Source organism: Anomaloglossus baeobatrachus, chromosome 5 (genome assembly GCF_048569485.1).
Source record: "Anomaloglossus baeobatrachus isolate aAnoBae1 chromosome 5, aAnoBae1.hap1, whole genome shotgun sequence".
NCBI classification, from domain to species: Eukaryota; Metazoa; Chordata; class Amphibia; order Anura; family Aromobatidae; genus Anomaloglossus; species Anomaloglossus baeobatrachus.
Window position 1 is genome coordinate 226,889,142 of NC_134357.1, and position 12,986 is coordinate 226,902,127.

The 12,986-nt window shown below is 49.6% G+C and overlaps 1 protein-coding gene across 4 annotated transcripts in view; it reads right to left on the bottom strand.

Annotated features, from left to right (window-relative positions):
• SMTNL1 (smoothelin like 1) overlaps nucleotides 1–12,986 on the bottom strand; it is a 549,144-nt gene that overhangs the window by 238,853 nt on the left and 297,305 nt on the right. The window lies entirely within an intron of this gene.

Below are 12,986 nucleotides of genomic sequence, written 5' to 3' on the forward strand. Positions count from 1 at the left end.
TCTATGCTTCTCCGACCACACAAGTTTCCATAGCCAAGTGGCACCTAAGATTCTGGGGCCTCGATCACGGTCAGACTCAAGGAAATCCACGCTACTAGCATAGGGAACAGTACTCTACCTAGTACGGAAGGGACTCTAAGTGCTTCAAGCCACAGGGACCTGCACTAAAAGCGAGGAAGGGCCCACAGACTACCGCACCAGTTCTGACCTCCCACGGATCTGGGATCGACCAGAGCCCATTATGGCAGTGACCAGTACTACTGGGCTGGTGACTGAAGCTGTGAGTAAACTACACCTTGAACCCGCAGAACTGTGTTGGCTTGTCCTTACCGCTGCCCGGCGATTAGGTGTGTCGGGGGCGGGGTCCAGTTCCCCGTCGCGGGGGCTGCTCGGGGAGATCGCGCTCGGATCCAGTGCCTTCTCCTCGGTGGCTCGAGCGGGCCGGACCCGGGGCTCGAGCAGCGCTCCTCGCCCACGAGTGAAAAGGGGAGTTGGACTTGTTTTTGGGATATATAGAGTTCGTGACGCCACCCACGGGTTGTGGTGATGGTGGGCACAACCGCTGCTGTTGACGGGGTTCCCAGGAGCGATGGCGGGGAGCAGCTAGGTGTTGACCCCTCTGTGGGTAGGGGCTGTTGGTCCCGGGACCCGGTAGGAGGGAGGGTTCCGTAGGATGGGTTTGCAGGGTGCAGTGTTGCGGTGCAGCGCAGCGCGGTGCCGGATGGCACAGGTGTACTCACTCAGACACAGATGGACAGAGTCTCTGGTAAACCAAATGGCTGGATGGACGGGGCCCGCAGCCGGCTGCAGTGTTCTCCCTGGATGGGTTGATGGTGGCTGTCGTTTCCCTGCACCTGTGTTTTGTATCTTGACTCCAATGCCTGGGCACCGGTAGTCCCCTCCCCGGCGTATACGTGTCAGAGGAGCCCGTTTGCCTGCAGACACTGGCCCTATGGATCTCTGGCCTTTGGCGGTGGCGCTTATCCGGAACGGTTGGGCTGTTGCCTTCAATCGGGACTTGGGTGGGAATGAGCCCCTGAGGTCCAGACCGCAATCAGTAAATTTGACTAAAGGACGGCTTCAAGCCTAGTTGGGGTCTGAGTACCCTGCCTGGTGCTTGGCTCCAATCGGCTGCCCGGTTCGGTACCGGCGGGCCACCGCCCAACCCCGGTCCTACGGTTCTGCTGCCCATCCCCAACTCCTGCAGACGGTCACCACCGTCTGCCTACCTTGCTGGAAGTGCCTGGGCTCCAACCCAGACACCAACAGTTTCACTCCTCACTCTCCACTGACCACAACTGGACTCCCTACTGTGTTTTCCCGCCTCCAGGCCTGTGAACTCCTCAGTGGGCAGGGTAAACTGCCTAGCTCCTCCCCACCTGGTGTGGACATCAACCCTAGAGGGTGGAAACAAGGATTTAATGTGTGACTGGTGTGACCTGTCCAGGGAAGGGGGGGTGTATGATGTTGTGTCTGTGACTACCTGGCTAGTCCAGGGGATCACAGGTGCCAACCGCTATTACCTCCCCTCTTCATCCACCCGGGGCCCGCTCCACCTGTGGGGAGAGACACTATCCCGGCTGCCATAACACCTGCCCTGACGAGGAATCCTGCAGCGGCAGCAATTCCCTGGCCGCATACAACAGGTGGCGTCACGACAAACTTTCCTAAACCCCCTCCTTCCCCCACCATTTACTGTACGCCTTGGGGCAACGGAACCGAGCAAGGCCACCCGTGACATCGCCTGACCCGACCCGAAACGGCCCGGCAACGAGTAGGTTAACCACCTGCCCCGTGGGGCGCTACAAGAGAATGTTATAAGGCATTTTTATTACTTTCTTGAAAGTTAAAAGATTACATACATTTCATTAGTATTTGGTACCATTGCCCTTAAACTGTATGACTTGGTTCAAATGTTTTGAATATCCTTCCACAAGCTTCTCACAATAGTTAGGAGGAATGGTCCCAAATATCTACAGAGAAAACTGGTGTAACTGAGCCATGTTTTTAGTTCGCCTTGCTCTTGTCTTTTCAGCTTTGCCTATAAATTTTCAATAGGCCTGAGATCAGGACTTTGTGATGGCCACTCCAAAACATTAACTTTGCTATCCTTAAGTCACTTTGTAACCAGTTTGGCAGTATGATTCAGGTCATTGTCCATTTAGAAGACCCATTTTTGCCCGAGCTGTCAGTTCCTGGCTGATGGCTTGAGGTGTTGCTCCTTCAGTGAAGCATCCCACAATATAATGTTGCCACCCCCGTGTTTCACAGTTGTGATGGCGTTCTTAGGCTTCAAAGCTTCTCCCTTTTTCCTCCAAAAGTAACAATAGTCATTATGGATAAACAGTTCAATTTTAGTTTCGTCAGACCATAGGACATGTCTCCAAAAATTAAGTTCTTTGTTCCTTTGTTGCATTTGCAAACATTAATCTGTCTTTTTTTATGTTTCTTTTGGAGTAATGGCTTCTTCCTGGCAGAGTGGCCTTTTGAGGCAGGAGATACTAAACTGCTGGGTTTATCAATGCCTGGTTAGCAGGATATAAAGCACTGGAAAATGGTGCCAGGAATATATGGACAGATACTTGAATAATAAGGAGCACTATTTAAAATGTAGATGGAGGTGTGAATCTTTGATTTAAAAAAATAAATAGCTGAGAATAAAAGCATTTGTTTTGGGACCTAATTTAATTAAACTGTAAATAGCCACAAAAAATGAGAATCCAGACATCAGTCACTTTGAATTAGAAGTGTGGAGCAGAATGAGCAGATAACAATTAGTTGGATGTGATGGATTAAAGGGAATTATTCTGCAACTGGGAAGAATAATAAAGGTGATGAGAGTATTATTGTGCATCTTGAAACAGCCACACTGCAAGTTTTCAGTGAGTCTTGTATTTCAGCTGATGTTATTTGTTAGTCTTTCTTTGCACACCGAACAATTTTCCTGGCAGTTGTGGCCGAATGTATTGCTGGTCTACCTGATCGTGGTTTGGTTTTTACAGAGCCCCTGATTTTCCATTTATTAATCCCTCCTAGGCAGCAGGCTCACTGTCTAAGGGTTATGCTCAACTCCAATCTCTCTGTTACGGGGGGCTGTCTGATAATAAAACCTAAAGGAATATCAGACAGTCAGGGTCCACCGTGCAAAGACTCTGCTGCATACTATGGCAGAGGATAAGGGGTACATAAGTGTGCCACTGTAAATAATAATAGCACAAGTGCAGAGTGCAATACCTCTGTTAAACCCACAGAGGAATATAATTAGAAAATAAAGCAATTCCTTCCTTACTTGGAGGGTGTGTGGAATGATCTCTGTTAATGATCACAGAGACAAAAGCAGTGAGTGTGAAATGGCACCTACCTAGGTCCGTTCCTCTAGTGGTGCCAGGAGACGGACAGCAGCGTAAGCCGCACAAAGCTCCTACCTGTGTTCGCTCCACTAGTGTGCGAGGTCACGAACCACTAGATATGGAACCTGCCCAGGTCCGCTCTTCTAGTGGTGCAAAAGAGACGGACAGCAGCGTAAGCGCACAAAGCTCCTACCTGCGTTCGCTCCACTAGTGTGCGAGGACACGAACCACTAGATATGGCACCTGCCTAGGTCCGCTCTTCTAGTGGTGCAAAAGAGACGGACAGCAGCATAAGCCGCACAAAGCTCCTACCTATGTTCGCTCCCCTAGTGTGCGAGGATACGAACAACTGCCAGACGCAGTATAAGGAACGTTACCCTAGCGGCAACGTCTACCTACGAGTAGAATTACAAGGCCCAGCCGGACCATGTGCCTCAAGCACCTGCCTATGTCCGCTCCACTAAGAGGTAAGGATACGGACTGCAGCTGAAGCTGTAAGGTATAAGAACGCTACCCTGCCGGTAGCGCTCACCTAACATAGACAGAGAGATGCCTAGAGGGACGTGCACAGAGCGTCTACTCTCATGCATGAACCAAGAGGACTGAGCGCCGGGCGGCATGCGTCAGGGTCTTATATAGACTCTGTGCCTCATCCAAGATGGAGGACACCAGAGCCAATCCGCTGCCAGAATGACAGCAATGACGTCACGCTGGCCTATCACCGAGCAAAGCGTCACAAGCACATGACCAGCGACCAATCGGCATAGAAGGTGTCAGAGACATGTGACCTCGTGTCAGCGATGATGTCACCCACACATGTGCAATGGCTCCAAGATAGGACTTAGTCTCCAGCGCTTGCACATGTGCAGTAGCAAGAAATCCGGACATAGTCTCCAGAGCCACAGCAACCGTAACAGTACCTCCCCCTCAAGGGCCCCCTCCCGGCGACCCAGGAAGCGAAGAGCAAATTTGACAGAGCTCACTCTAAGTTTCACATGTTTTGCAGAGAGCCACACAAAGTCCCCTGGAGAAAAGACAGGAGCCGGGCGACGAAACCAATCGGACACCGTCTTCATACGGTCCTTAGCTGCTTGGATCGACTCTTGAGTCCGATCCCAAACCTCTCTGGCATTAGTTGCCCAGTGGGCCACAAGAGGAGAAGGTGCAGCAGCGGGAAACGGTACCGGTACCCTAGGGTGTTGCCCATTATTGAGTACGAATGGTGTCTGCCAAGTGGCCTCAGCCAGCAAATTGTTAAGGGCAAATTCTGCCCAGGCTAGGAGGGAGGACCAGTTATCGTGGTTCTCAGCAGCAAAGTGTCGAAGGTATATAATCATGGATTGATTGGTACGCTCAACCAAACCATTGGTCTCCGGATGGTATGCCGAAGAGAGATTCAACTAAATTTGCAGAAGGCTACAAAGATCTCGCCAGAAACAGGAAGCAAATTGCGGGCCTCTATCACAAATGATATGATCTGGCATCCCGTGAAGCCTAAAGACATGCTTGAGGAATAGTTCGGCTAGTACCCTGGAAGACGGGATTCTCGATAACGGTACGAGATGAACCATCCGGGAGAAATGGTCCATAATGACCCACACAAATCTATGTCCCTGTGAACACGGAAGATCACCCACAAAGTCCATGCCTACCACCTCCCATGGTCTATCTGGCACTGGTAAAGGATGCAAGAGCCCAGCCGGTCTCTGCCGTAATGGACGGTTGCGAGCACACAAGTAGCAGGAACCGACATATCTCTTGACGTGGCTGGCTAAGTGTGGCCACCAATACCACCTCTCGAGTAACTCTCGTGTCCGCCTAATACCAAAATGCCCACCCACCTTTGAGGTGTGGGCCCACGACAGTATATCATTCTATCGATCAGGCGGAACAAAGGTCTTGCCCGGTGGGATTTGATCTAACGTCACAGGGGAGAGCGTATGAAAAACCCTGGAGGGAAGGATAAGACGAGGTTCGTCAATCTCTTCCTGGGTAGAAGCCATAGAGCGAGACAGGGCGTCTGCCTTGTTATTCTTACTCCCAGACAGATAGTTGATGGAGAAGTGAAAGCGGGAGAAAAACAAGGACCAGCGGGCTTGGCGAGGATTCAGACGCTGAGCGGTTTGTAAGTACGTCAGATTCTTATGGTCTATATAGACCTGGAAAGGATGTTTCGCTCCTTCCATCAAGTGACGCCACTCCTCCAAGGCTTATCTCAGGGCGAGCAGTTCCCTATCCCCAATGGTATAGTTTCTCTCTGCCGGTGAAAAGGTTTTAGCAAAGAAGAAAAACGGCCTTTTTCTACCTGCACCGTTCTTTTGATACAAGACCGCACCAGCACCCACTGAAGAGGCATCAACCTCCAAGAGGAAGGGCTTATTCTCATCGGGTCTTTGAAGAACGGGAGCAGTTGAAAAGTGTCTTTTTACTGCCTCAAAAGCCTGAGATGTCTCAGTAGACCAGACTTTTGGATTAGCACCTTTCTTAGTCAAGGCCACCAAAGGGGCCACCAAAGTAGAGAAATGGGGTATGAACTGCCTGTAATAATTTATGAATCCTAAGAAGCGTTGCACCGCCTTCAAGGAATGAGGTTCGGACCATTCCAGGACAGCAGAGAGCTTCGCAGGATCCATAGCCAGACCCTCTTGTGAGATAATGTAGCCCAAAAAAGGAAAGGATGACTGCTCGAATACACATTTTTCGAGTTTAGCAAACAATGAGTGCTCCCTTAAATGGGAAAGGACATGAACGACATCCTGACGATGAGTCTCCAAATCAGGAGAAAAAATTAGGATGTCGTCCAGATACACCACGACGGAGGATAACAGTAAATCCCTGAACACATCGTTTACGAAGTCCTGAAATACTGCAGGTGCATTACATAAACCAAAAGGCATGACGAGGTATTCATAGTGACCGTCTCGGGTGTTAAAAGCGGTCTTCCATTCGTCACCCTCTCGAATTCGTACCAAGTTATACGCACCCCGCAGATCCAATTTCGTAAAAACCTGAGCTCCCCTCTGTCTGTCAAAGAGCTCCGAAATGAAAGGTAACGGGTATTTGTTCTTTATTGTGATTGCTTTGAGACCCCTGTAATCTATGCAGGGACACAAATCACCCTCTTTCTTCCGAACAAAGAAAAACCCAGCTCCCGCGGGAGAGACAGACTTACGAATGAACCCCTTCTCTAAACTCTCTCTTATATAGGTCGACATGGCCTCCGACTCAGGTATCGACAGGGGGTAAACCCTGCCCTTAGGTGGAACCGAACCTGGGATAAGGTCTATGGCACAGTCATACGGCCTATGGGGTGGAAGAACTTCAGCACCCTGTTTGCAGAACACGTCAGCGAAATCCAAATAGGGTGTAGGTATGGGAGAGAGATCAGTTGATGCAACCGCAACGACCTTAGGTGGTAAGGGAAGACATCGGGACTGACATTTCGAACCCCAACTAATAATGCTGTCGGACTCCCAGTCAATGTGAAGAGCATGAGTCCGAAGCCATGGGAGACCCAGAAGGACGTCGTCTATACCCTCAGGCAAAACAAGAAAAGAAATCTCCTCTATGTGACCCTGAGACAGGGAAAGGCGCAAGGGAAATGTCCTCAATGTAATGGAGTCAGACAACATAGTCCCATTAACAACACGGACAGGAATAGGCGCCTCTAACATGATAGAGGGAATATTGTGTCTCTTTACAAATCCTGAGGACACAAAAGTCCCGTCAGCTCCGGAATCCACAAAAGCCATAATAGGCCATGTATTCTCAGAGAATGAGAGCTGACCTGGGATACTACACTTAGAGGGTGCAGAAGACGTCTCTAGTAACCCCCCTCTAATGGTTACTAGGCCTGGGAGTTTCCCTGACGACTAGAACACTTGTTGGCATAGTGCCCAGCCTGACGACATACGTAACATATAGGAGGACCAGACTTGCGTAGTCTGGAGGACGTATGACCTAACTCCATAGGAGTGGGAGATGTCTCAGATGCTGAGGAAGATGGTAGTGGACCCTCAACAACTGGAATAGCCCGATGCTTAGGGCGTGAGGAAGAGACCTCGAGTCTACGTTCCCTATGGCGTACGTCGATCCTCGTTGCTACTGTGTTCAAGTCCTCCAGAGAAGCAGGGACCTCACGAGTAGCAAGGGCATCCTTGACATAGCCTGCCAACCCTCTCCAGAAGATAGGAATCAACACCTTCTCTGGCCAATCTAGTTCTGCCACCAGAGTTCTAAAAGCAATGGCATAAGAACTAGTGGATAACGAACCCTGAGATAGATCTAAGAGTCTCAGGGTCGCATCATGGGTAACCTGCGGACCCATGAATACCGCTTTAAGAGCATCAAGAAGGTCTTGATGTCTCAGAGTAACCACATCAGAGCGCTCCCATAAGGGAGTCGCCCATTCTAAGGCTTTGTCCTGAAGTAAGGAGATGATAAAGCCTACTCTGGACCTCTCCGTAGAGAAGCGAGAAGAGTTGATCTCTAGGTGTATCTGACACTGACTAATGAAACCACGACATGATCTGGCATCGCCAGAATATCTGTTTGGCAGAGCAAGTCGAGGATCATGTGCAGATGTCACCATGGTCTGAGGTTTATCCTCTATACTCTTGAGCCGCGACTCAAGTACTTGTATGTAATGGTGTAACTGCTGATATTCTGCCATAACTGCCAGACCCTTGGCTCAGTCCTAATGTTACGGGGGGCTGTCTGATAATAAAACCTAAAGGAATATCAGACAGTCAGGGTCCACCATGCAAAGACTCTGCTGCAGACTATGGCAGAGGATAAGGGGTACATAAGTGTACCACTGTAAATAATAATAGCACAAGTGCAGAGTGCAATACCTCTGTTAAACCCACAGAGGAATATAATTAGAAAATAAAGCAATTCCTCCCTTACTTGGAGGGTGTGTGGAATGATCTCTGTTAATGATCACAGAGACAAAAGCAGTGAGTGTGAAATGGCACCTACCTAGGTCCGTTCCTCTAGTGGTGCCAGGAGACGGACAGCAGCGTAAGCCGCACAAAGCTCCTACCTGCGTTCACTCCACTAGTGTGCGAGGACACGAACCACTAGATATGGCACCTGCCTAGGTCCGCTCTTCTAGTGGTGCAAAAGAGACGGACAGCAGCGTAAGCCGCACAAAGCTCCTACCTGCGTTCGCTCCACTAGTGTGCGAGGACACGAACCACTAGATATGGCACCTGCCTAGGTCCGCTCTTCTAGTGGTGCAAAAGAGACGGACAGCAGCATAAGCCGCACAAAGCTCCTACCTATGTTCGCTCCCCTAGTGTGCGAGGATACGAACAACTGCCAGACGCAGCCTATGGCACCTGCCTATGTCCGCTCCACTAAGAGGTAAGGATACGGACTGCAGCCGAAGCTGTAAGGTATAAGAACGCTACCCTGCCGGTAGCGCTCATCTAACATAGACAGAGAGATGCCTAGAGGAACGTGCACAGAGCGTCTACTCTCATGCATGAACCAAGAGGACTGAGCGCTGGGCGGCGTGCATCAGGGTCTTATATAGACTCTGTGCCTCATCCAAGATGGAGGACACCAGAGCCAATCCGCTGCCAGAATGACAGCAATGACGTCACGCTGGCCTATCACCGAGCAAAGCGTCACAAGCACATGACCAGCGACCAATCGGCATAGAAGGTGTCAGAGACATGTGACCTCGTGTCAGCAATGATGTTACCCGCACATGTGCAATGGCTCCAAGATAGGACTTAGTCTCCAGCGCTTGCACATGTGCAGTAGCAAGAAATCCGGACATAATCTCCAGAGCCACAGCAACCGTAACACTCTCCTTTACCTCCAATATACAATCTCTTGGCTGCTCCTATCGTTTGCACCTCAAGAACATCTCTAGAATCCACCCCTTTCTCACCATGGAAATTACAAAACCCCTCACCGTGGCCCAGATCCACTCTCGCCTTGACTAAGGCAATTCTCTAGTTAGAGGGAGACTAATTAATAGACTCTCTTCTCTACAGTCCATCCTTACTGCTGCAGCCAGGGTCACCTATCTGGCTAACCAATACTTGGATGATTCTGCTCTGTACCAGCCATTGCACTGGCTGACCATATATCACAGGATATACAGTATTTCAAATTGCTTGTTTTTACCCACATAGCTCACTACAGTGCAGCACCTCACTACATCTCCACTCTCATCTCTGTCTATCACCCTACCCATTCTCTATGCTCCTCAAATGACTTTTGAATAACATCCAAATTAGTCCAAACCTCCCAATCCCAGATCCAAGACTTCTCCTGAGCTACATCAATCCTCTGGAATGCTCTGCCACAAGAAACCAGGACGAGCCACAACTTCAGCTTCAGATGCTCCCTAAAAACACATCTTTTTAGATTGACCTATCACACTCCCTAATCTAATTAAATTCACATAGTCCCTCCACGATTTGTCACAACATAACTCTCCATCAAACTCCACCTCACCCAAAAAAATCTCAAAGATTGGCTGACTGGTTCAAGCAGCCTCCATCTATCCCCATTTCTTTGAGATGGCTGGATTGTGATTGAAAATAAGCACCTGTACCTTGTCCCTCCCGCCTAATTGTAGATTGTAAGCTCTTGTGCCGCCCCTGCAGCGGTTGAACCGCTCAGATCCGTGGGGGGGGATTACTCATGGCTCCAGGGTCTCCGGACCCGGGGGCTAGGGTCCACACTCAAATGTATAAGGGGGTATTTACAGGGAAGATATAGTTCGTGGTGCCACCCGTGGTGTACGGTAATTGGGAGTTCCGCCGCTGCCGTTGGGAGTACCCGGGGTGATGGAGTGTGGCAACTAGGTGTCATTGCCCTCCACGGGTAGGGGATGGCCCCGCGACTCTGGATGATGTGCTAGGGTGCAAGGGGAGCGCAGGCTCGCTGGTTGCAGGGGTCAATCAGGTACTCACTCAGCAATAAAGCAGACTCCGACAACATGGTAAACCAAGTCTCTGACTGCCGCTGTCTCTCGAGGGCAGCTTGTCCGGGTCCGTGTACCTCGCGATGCCTTCGGTCCCGGACCAGTAATAAGACCAGGCTGCTGACCGTCCTCCAAGACAGGTCCCAGGCACCTAGCCTCAATCCCCTGCGACCGGGGGTCCGACTCGTCTAGGTCCAGACCACCATCTGCGACCTAGTCTGCTTCCCCTGGGAGCCACAACTCCCAGCTTCCTCAGAGCTCCTCTCAGCTCAAGGGTCACCACTAAACTGCCCTGACACCTCCCACCTCCCTGCTTGACCCCTAGGTGGGCGGCCCTATTCCAGCTTAAGTCGACCACTGGTGTACCTGACAGGGTGTAGTGCAAGGTGTATCTAGGATTTTATTTGCCTGTGGAGGCATTACTGCAGGAGAGAGACCCAGAACCATGGGGGGTTGAATCCTGCACGGGGAGGGAAGATTGTGCAGTACCCTGTGACGACCTGAAAAGTCCAGGGGCATCACACTCTTATGAGCAGAGTTGTCTTTTTTGCTATAATTATTGTATTTCCTATTTCTGTTACTTGTTTGTATATGAACCTCTGAATTGTAAAGTGCTGCGGAATATGTTGGTGTGGTGCCCCTGAGGCTCTAGTCGCAACAGAGGTACTGCACCTCAGCCAGAGGTGTGGTATCCCATTCCCGGGTAAGGAGGAGGTCACAAGTCGATATACACACACTCACACCTGATTTAGCTACACCCCATTAGGCCGTGGGGAGGGTGAGTTGTTCCTTAGGGAGTGCACAGTCCCAAACCAGTCTGGAGGTGGGGTTAGTTACTGGGTGGACACTTAGAACTGTGGAGAAAAGTGAAACTAGTAAAAACAAGTCAGGAGGAGAATGGCGTAGGATGTGCAGGAGGCAGGTCCTAGGGGACTTGAGCTGAAGAAGCTCACCCTAAGACCAAAAGGAAAGAAGGGACAAGGCAGGAAAGCCACCCATACAAAGGATCCGTGCACACCGGCTCAGGGCTCTGTGTGTGAAGTTGCAGGGCAGGAGGGAGAGGCCAGCGCAGGACGTTGACCAAGGAAGGTATACAGAAGGGAATACCTCTGAACTACCTGAGATCAGCTGGAGCCCCAACACAGCAGGCCTCAGTGCTCCGAGGGCAGCATCTCAAACTATGAGTTAAAAAACTTGGAACTGCAACCCCTGTGGCTTGACAGAAGGAATGAGACACTTGTAGTCCATGTCCATGGATATGGTGGCTCTTGAAGCACTGACTCCAGCAGCAGTGCATTCTTTGTGAATCTCCCCCAAATTTGTGAATGGCCTTTTCTTAATAATCCTATCAAGGCTGTTGTTATCCCTGTGGATTGGGCACCTTTTTCTACCACACTTTTTCCTTCCACTCAACTTTCTATTAAAATGCTTGGATACAGCACTCTGAACAGCCAGCTTCTTTAACAATTACTTTTTGTGGCTTACCCATCTTGTGGAGTGTGTCAATGACTGCCTTCTGGATATTTGTCAATTCAGCAGTCTTCCCCATGATTGTGTAGCCTCCTGAACCAGACTAAAGGCCACTTTACACGCTATGACATCACTAGCAATTGCTATTGTCGAGCGCTAAAGCACCTGCCCCCATCGTACATGTGATATCGTGTGATCGCTGCCGTAGCGAACATTATCGCTACGGCAGCGTCACACGCACTTACCTGGTCTGCGACTTCGCTGTGACTGGCGAACCGCCTCCTTTCTAAGGGGGCGGTTCGTTCAGCATCATAGCAACGTCACAGCAGCGTCACTGGACCACCGCCCAATAGAAAAGGAGGGGCGGAGATGAGCGGGACATAACATCCCGCTCACCTCCTTCCTTCTGCATTGCGGGCGGCCGCAGGTAAGTTGAGGTTCCTCGTTCCTGCAGTGTCACACACAGTGATGTGTACTGCCGCAGGAGCGACAAACTACTTCGTACACCGAGCAGCAGCGATATTCGAGAATAGGGGGACATGCCACCGATGAGTGATTTTGACCGTTTTTGCGACGATTCAAAATCGCTCATAGGTGTCACACGCAAAGACATCGCTAAAGCGACCGGATGTGCATCACAAATTCCGTGACCCCAACGAGATCGCTTGAGCGATGTCGCAGCGTGTAAAGCGGCCTTTAGGGACCATTGCAAATGCTTAGGAAGCTTTTGTAGGTGGTTTGTGGTAATTATTCTAATTATTCTAATTTTCTGAGATAATGACATTATGGTTTACAGCCAATGACAGCCCAAATCAACAACATTAACAGAAATGAACACCGGAAACAGATCAGTCTGTTTGTAATGACTCTTTATAATATATGAGTTTCCTTTTTGTATTGAATTTCTGAAGTCAATTTAATTTTTTGATGATATTCTAATTTATTGAGATGCACCTGTATTTATAATAATTAAACATAATGAATATAGTGTTTAATGAACAATGCAGTAGCATGAGACAGTAACAGACTGAAATGTTAACTTCTTATACGTTCTTATACTGTAAGGGGGTATCATCAGCAACACAGTCCCTTAAATGGTCACTATTGCTTCAACAAACTATACATACAGTACATCAATAGTTCAAGGGAATATAAGAAACTTTGTAATATATGTTACACAGAGCTCTGCTTCTTTATCCACTTATGAGCAACTTCTTCCT